The sequence below is a fragment of the Tachysurus fulvidraco genome, chromosome 11, assembly GCF_022655615.1.
Source record: "Tachysurus fulvidraco isolate hzauxx_2018 chromosome 11, HZAU_PFXX_2.0, whole genome shotgun sequence".
Classification (NCBI taxonomy): Eukaryota; Metazoa; Chordata; class Actinopteri; order Siluriformes; family Bagridae; genus Tachysurus; species Tachysurus fulvidraco.
Window position 1 is genome coordinate 23,729,925 of NC_062528.1, and position 7,500 is coordinate 23,737,424.

General features: G+C 42.4%; 1 protein-coding gene across 3 annotated transcripts in view; it reads left to right on the forward strand.

Annotated features, from left to right (window-relative positions):
* ppp2r3a (protein phosphatase 2, regulatory subunit B'', alpha) overlaps positions 1 to 7,500 on the forward strand; it is a 51,421-nt gene that overhangs the window by 2,217 nt on the left and 41,704 nt on the right. Inside the window, exon 2 of one of the 3 annotated variants that reach the window (XM_027156679.2) lies at positions 6,874 to 6,894. The exons of the other annotated variants lie outside the window; for them this stretch is intronic. The gene's annotated coding sequence lies outside the window, so the exon portion shown is untranslated. The remainder of the gene's footprint in view (positions 1 to 6,873; positions 6,895 to 7,500) is intronic. 3 annotated transcript variants of the gene reach the window in all.

Genomic DNA, 7,500 nt, shown 5'->3' on the forward strand with positions numbered 1-7,500 from the left:
AACATGAGCATCACCATGGTAACTGTCTGTCTAATTTTCCATATTGGATGTTTGCATGGAAACTAGAATATTACCAAAATCACACACACACACACACACACACACACACACACACACACACACACACACACACACACACACACACACACACACTCACTCACACACACACACACACACACACACACACACACACACACACACACACACACACACACACACACACACACACACACACAAACTAGAGATTTGTTTATTTTAAACCTATATTGCAAAAAATTCATTCATTGGATGAGAACAGCAGTGTGTTCTATTTAGCTATGTTTTGATTGGCTGGCAGCATTATGGTGTGTTCTGATTGGCTGACAGCATTATGGTGTGTTCTGATTGGATGAGAGCATTACAGTAATCAGATTCTAGTCATGTCAAAAATTGTTATGAGATGAACTTGTTAAAGTAAAACATTTCCTTGGATTGAGGTTATTTCTGTGCGCTCGCTTCTGTAGGCACGTTTTTTATTTTTATTCTGATACCTTATATAGAAATAAAGACACAGTTCCACAGGCTTTTTCTCTTGGATCCTATGTGTCTGCCTGATAAAGTCAGCGGTTGTGTGATGACTGAGCCTTTAGTGATCCATCATCAAGTTCTCCGCTGTGTTTACACAGATCTGGGCGTTCAGAGGATAGAGTTACATGTTTGGAGAGAAAACGTGTACAAAAAGAAAAGCGTCAGTGGTTTTATTTGATGTTTTGTGAATGATGTCATCATTTCAGCTCACGGCAGTCTGTGACATTAATCTGTTACCAAGCAGGATACAGTTACACTCTGTCACTTAGCACTAATATATTAACGGGACAGTGTCTTCTGACTGGCTGAGAGAACAGTTTCATTTGGTTGGCTGAGAGAGGAATGGAGCCTTCCAAATGTGTGAGAGATCTGCAGTGAGTTTTGATTGGTTAAGAGAGGAATGAAGTGCACTGATTGGCCAAGAGCAGTAGAGTGTGTTCTGTTTAGCTGAGAGATCTATGGTGTGTTCTGGTTGGCAGATGGTGTGTTCTGGTTAGCAGAGAGATCTATGGTGTGTTCTGGTTGGCAGAGAGATCTATGGTGTGTTCTGGTTGGCAGAGAGATCTATGGTGTGTTCTGATTAGCTGAGAGATCTATGGTGTGTTCTGGTTGGCTGAGAGATCTGCTGTGTGTTCTGATTAGCTGAGAGATCTATGGTGTGTTCTGGTTAGCAGAGAGATCTATGGTGTGTTCTGGTTGGCAGAGAGATCTATGGTGTGTTCTGGTTGGCAGAGAGATCTATGGTGTGTTCTGATTAGCTGAGAGATCTATGGTGTGTTCTGGTTGGCTGAGAGATCTGCTGTGTGTTCTGATTGGCTGAGAGATCTGCTGTGTGTTCTGATTCGCTGAGAGATCTGCTGTGTGTTCTGATTAGCTGAGAGATCTATGGTGTGTTCTAATTAGCTGAGAGATCTGCTGTGTGTTCTGATTAGCTGAGAGATCTGCTGTGTGTTCTGATTAGCTGAGAGATCTATGGTGTGTTCTGGTTGGCTGAGAGATCTGTGGTGTGTTCTGGTTGGCTGAGAGATCTGATGTGTGTTGTGATTAGCTGAGAGATCTGCTGTGTGTTCTGATTAGCTGAGAGATCTATGGTGTGTTCTGATTGGCTTAGAGATCTATGGTGTGTTCTGATTAGCTGAGAGATCTATGGTGTGTTCTGGTTGGCTGAGAGATCTATGGTGTGTTCTGATTAGCTGAGAGATCTATGGTGTGTTCTGGTTGGCTGAGAGATCTATGGTGTGTTCTGATTAGCTGAGAGATCTATGGAGTGTTCTGGTTGGCTGAGAGATCTATGGACTGTCCTGGTTGGCTGAGAGATCTATGGACTGTCCTGGTTGGCTGAGAGATTTGCTGTGTGTTCTGATTAGCTGAGAGATCTGCTGTGTGTTCTGATTAGCTGAGAGATCTGCTGTGTGTTCTGATTAGCTGAGAGATCTGCTGTGTGTTCTGGTTGGCTGAGAGATCTATGGTGGGTTCTGGTTGGCTGAGAGATCTATGGTGTGTTCTGGTTGGCTGAGAGCAATTATTGGTGTGAAAATAGTGACTGATAGCCCAGTTGCATGGAGGCTTGTTTTTCATCAGGGTGAGCTGCTGTTTTTAGACCGAATGGCACAGAACCAGATGCTAGACAAGTATTTACGAGGTGAGAAGTAAGTGCAGCAGTATCCTACTGGCAAGCCGATGCGTTAGATTTCTTGGATAACTCTGTAGGAAAAGATGGAGGGAGGCTTCAGCATGAAAAACATGGACTGGAGAAGAGAGGCAGTGGAAAAAGATTGTGTCAATTTTATTAAAATAAAAATGTAGAAATGAGTCACAGCTCATCAGATCCCGAGAGAGACGCCACAGAGGGCCGAGAGTTTGGGTTCTATACTGTGAAATAACGGTAATAAGAGAAAAGCAGGCAGACTGTGAAGTGCATAACAAACACATACGTTGTGAGCTGAATGTGTGTACGTTGAGTTGAACCTTCTTTAAACCTGCGGCCTGATTTGAAGAATACACACACTTAAAGAGATAAAACATGAAGTGGAGATCATGTACACACAGCAGAGTTCCAGCTTCACTACATCACACACAAACATCTTACCTAAAGAAAACTACCGCCTCGACCGAACATCCGCTGTACACCTCTCCGTATGAGCTGTTGCTACAGAAACAATGACATATTAATATAGCGTGAGTGCAGAGAATTAATCAACTCCCGATGACCAATCAGAACGAAGGATTCGGATTACATTGACACTGGAACTCTGATGAGGTTTTCACGGGTGATTTAGTGGAAGATGAATGTTTTTTTCCTTTCTCCTCCTTCTGGTGCTCTCACCGTTTCCGCTCGGTGGTGACAGTTAACTTCTGACCTCTGACCCCGAGGCTTGAACAGTACGGCTGAACAGACGCTTACAGACTGTGCATCGAGTGGCACATTTTTTCACTGGCTCAGTCACAGAGAGACATTCTTCCTATGCCAAATTCCCTCAGAGGGGGAAAAATGGAGGGGAAAAAAGAGAGAGAGAGAGAGAGAGAGAGAGAGAGAGAGAGAGAGAGAGAGGTCTTTGTGCCACCTCTGTGTGTGTGTGTGTGATAGAGAGAGAGAGCAGTGACTGTGTGTTTATGCCCGATTTGCAGTGTAACCCAAGGTGATGTGGGTAATTGACAAGCTGTAAAAAGTGCTCAAGCTTTTGCTTATTCCCACAAAGGGTGCCAATACTTGTGGAGCTGACTGTATGAGTCATTATGTGTGTATTAAATACATCACTATTTCAAAACAAAGACAAGCAGAAATATTGCAAAGCTAAGCATAACTAGCAATGCTAAAAGCTAGCTCTGCTAACCATGTAGTGTGTGTTTGTTTTTCCTAGCGGAACACAATGATCGCTAAGCGCTAAACTGTTTAACACATAAAGAGATTTTTTCCTTTCCAAAACATGACCTTTCCCTCCTCTCTTACTCTCTCGCTCCCTCCCTACTGTGTCCTCCTGCGCTAACACAAGCTAACACACAAGCTAGCACATGCTCACACACCCATTTTAATTCAGTGACCGCACACACCCTGTGTTTGTGTGTGTGTGTGTGTGTGTGTGTGTGTGTGTGTGTGTGTGAGAGAGAGAGAGAGACATGAGATGAGATTCTTCATGCTGAATTTAACGCACACTCTGTTTCATTTTAAGGCTGCATGCCTCAGGCTTGATCTGACCTCTGACCTCTGACCCTTATCAAGCAGCACTCCAAAGAGGCATAACAGGTCATGGGGTCAAACACGATACAAAACAGAGAGGTTCACATTTAGTAACACGCATCGTCATAAAAAAAGGTCCAACATGGATGTGTGTGTGTGTGTGTGTGTGTGTGTGTGTGTGTGTGTGTGTGTGTGTGTGTGTGTGTGTGAGCCGTAAGACTAATCATGGCTGCCTCATTTTAGTGTGTATTATTTATCTGCTGCATTAAAGAACTAATATAATGATGCACTTCTTTCAGTGTGTCTCTGACTAGTTACCATGACTACAAACACACTTCACTCAGGAAAAGTGTGCATGTGTGTGTGTGTGTGTGTCTTTCTGTCTGTCTGTGTGTGACAGTGTGTGTGTCTGTGTGTCTATCTGTGTGTGATAGTGTGTGTGTCTGTGTATGTGTCTGTCTGTGTCTGTCTGTCTGTGTGTGTGTGTCTGTGTGTGTGTGTGTGTGTGTGTGTGTGTGTGTCTGTGTGTGTCTGTGTGTGTGTCTGTGTGTGTCTGTGTGTGTGTCTGTCTGTGTCTGTGTGTGTGTGTGTGTGTGTCTGTGTGTGTATGTGTCTGTGTGTGTGTGTGTGTGTGTGTGTCTGTGTGTCTGTGTGTGTCTGTGTGTGTGTGTCTGGGTGTGTGTCTGTGTGTGTGTGTCTGTGTGTGTGTGTCTGTGTCTGTGTGTGTGTCTGTGTGTGTGTGTGTGTGTGTGTGTCTGTGTGTGTCTGTGTCTGTGTCTGTGTGTGTTTGTCTGTGTGTGTGTGTGTGTGTGTGTGTGTGTGTGTGTGTGTGTGTGTGTGTGTGTGTGTGTGTGTGTCTGTTTGGATTCAGCCAATCCTATGGCATAAATAAATAAATCTGTCTGTGGAACTTTTAGGGCTGAAAACATAAAACCTCATAAAATACAGCAGTGGAAAAAGTTAAAGCTTTACTGTGTGTAGAAATCAGGACCACTGAAGAGATAAATTATCTACATAACTAAACTTGTTTCATCATTTTGTTTGTCACATTAAATATGTTTTTTTCCCTTCATTTAGCAGTTTTTAAAAAAATCTACCAAAAACACTGTCACCACCAACACACTGCATGACTGATTCATTCCTGTGGTCGAGTCGATTCAGAGTCAATTCACTTTTGCAAGAAAAGAATGATTCGTTTTTGTGTAAATGTTTGTTTTAAGCTTTTATAAATCGCCAGATTTCTGGCCAGTAAATGAAATATAAAACTCCTCAGGTCTATAAATGAGATCTTAATGCACCAGAGACAATGTATTTTCTTCACTAACCAGAAGAATCATTTTCTTTCTGATTCACACTTGAGTTAATAGGTCAGAAAAAATACCTAAAATGTTTCCAGTATGCATTTGTTTGTAAATGGAATAACTGGAAGTTTCTAAATTGGATGTTTAAAAAAATGAATTAAAAATAAACTACAATCTTTAAAAAGCACTGAGTTTTATATCTTCTACCCTGTGGCTGTAAAACGTAACCTGCTGAGTCTGTTCTGTGAATCTGGTCACTTTCTCAGTTTAGCATCATCACTGTGTTTAAATCTAAAGCATGTGAATTGAAACTGTGGGGTGTGTGTGTGTGTGTGTGTGTGTGTGTCTGTGTGTGTCTGTGTGTGTGTCTGTGTGTGTGTCTGTGTGTGTGTCTGTGTGTGTCTGTTTGTGTGTGCCTGTATGTGTGTCTGTTTGTGTGTGTCTGTGTGTGTCTGTTTGTGTGTGTGTCTGTGTGTGTCTGTTTGTGTGTGTCTGTGTGTGAGTGCGTACGTGAGTGAGTGTGCGTGCGCGCCTGCGTGTGTGCGTGCGTGTGTGTGCGTGTGTTTGTGCGTACGTGAGTGAGTGTGTGTGTGTGTATGTGTGTGTGTGTTTAATGACCTGTTCATTAAAGTGATTAGAGTGAGAGTTTTGACAGATTACAATTACAGCACATTATTATAATAAGTGCAATTATGGAATATAACATACAGGAAGTAAAACCGATACCATGTGTGTGTGTGTGTGTGTGTGTGTGTGTGTGTGTGTGTGTGTGTGTGTGTGTGTGTGTGTGTGTGTCAATATATAGTGCACTATGCATCACACTACACCACAGAGTGTTGCTCTGGTCCATGTGCTTCTGTACAGATTGGTGTCATGTGGGAGGGAGAGAAGAGGTCTGGCTTATCTGGGTGTTTACCTGCGAGAAGACTCTGTAGAAGCGTGTGTTTAGGATGGGTGGAACAGGGTGTGTGTGAAGGTCTGATCCGACTGAGACGTGAGCAACAATTACACACACACACACAGTGTTATTTCGAGCTGAGTGTTGTGGAGAATTTAGCGTGATTACAGACTTTCACTGTTGAAATGTTAACAATCAGAGGCGACGTCTCCTCTGAGGATTTGGGCAGAACCTCACACCGGGTTAGGAACTGCTCGGATTTTCCTCGGTTCTAAAGAGAAGAGCAGCAGAACGTTCAGGTGAAGGCAATAAAGAGCAATATTATAATAGTATATGATGGAAACAGAAATGACTTCAAATTCATAGATTTTTGAGTGGGTGTGTCTTTGATGCCACAAAAGTAAATTAAGGATGTGGGTGTGAGTGGGCGTGTCTTTGACTATACATTGTATATGGAAATCTGAGTAGGTGTGTCTTTGGTTTCATACAGAAAGGGAAACCACTTTGAGTAGGTTTGGCTTTAAGGCCAAGAGACTGTAGTAATGTCCATAGGTCAGTATATAGGAATGGGAGTGGGTGTGTCTATGAGTCCACATATAGAAGTGAAACATGCTCAAAGAAGGTGTATCTATATACAGAATTGAGTGGGTGTGGCTTGAGTGGGTGTGGCTTTGAGTCTGTATACTGAAACGAGAGATGATGGAGCGAGTGTGTCTCAGTATGGAAGGGGTTCTGAGTGGGTGTGTATTAAAGATTACAGATGGAATGTCGGAGTGTTGTCGAATTAATATATAGGCAAAAACGTGAAAGGGCGTGGATTCAGTCAGCAGAGGGGCGGAGTCTGTTGGGGGAAAGTGGGAGGTGTACTAGTATTAAACTGCATTTTTTTGTAAACTGCATCTAAATTTTCTCTTTTTTTTACACAACAGGAGTGAAGTTGAAGCTCAGCAGTAAGTCGTAAGACTCTGTTTCTCTTTTTGTTCCTGTCCTTTTCTTTTGTTCGAATGAGTAAAAGTTATGTTATATGAGTTTATATTTTATAGAAGTTTAATTTTATAAAAGTCAGAATTGTACATTACTCAGGATCTATCACAGGTTTAATTATAAAGAGAAAAATTCAGGTGTAAAACACGGAGTTGTTCAACTGCAGGCCAACAGACGTCCCTTACTCGTTAGCTACATTAGCTTTGTCATTCAGGACAGCAAAAATGTGCTGGATTGTACTCAAATCTCATCAGTCAGGGCGGCACAGTGTGTATTTCATACTGGCTCTGACTCATACACACACACACACACACACACACACACACACACACACACACACACACACACACAGGAGTGTGTAAAAAAAAGTCATCCTCTGTCTTTTGAGAAATTTTTCACAAGTGAGGTAACTCCCATTTTTGGAATATTCCTCCTTATGGGAAACACACACGGTTTCAAAGGTGATACTTCTCGTTAAAGACACACACACACACACACACACACACACACACACACACACACACACACACACACACACACACACACACAGTGTTAGAAGAGAGGATAATACA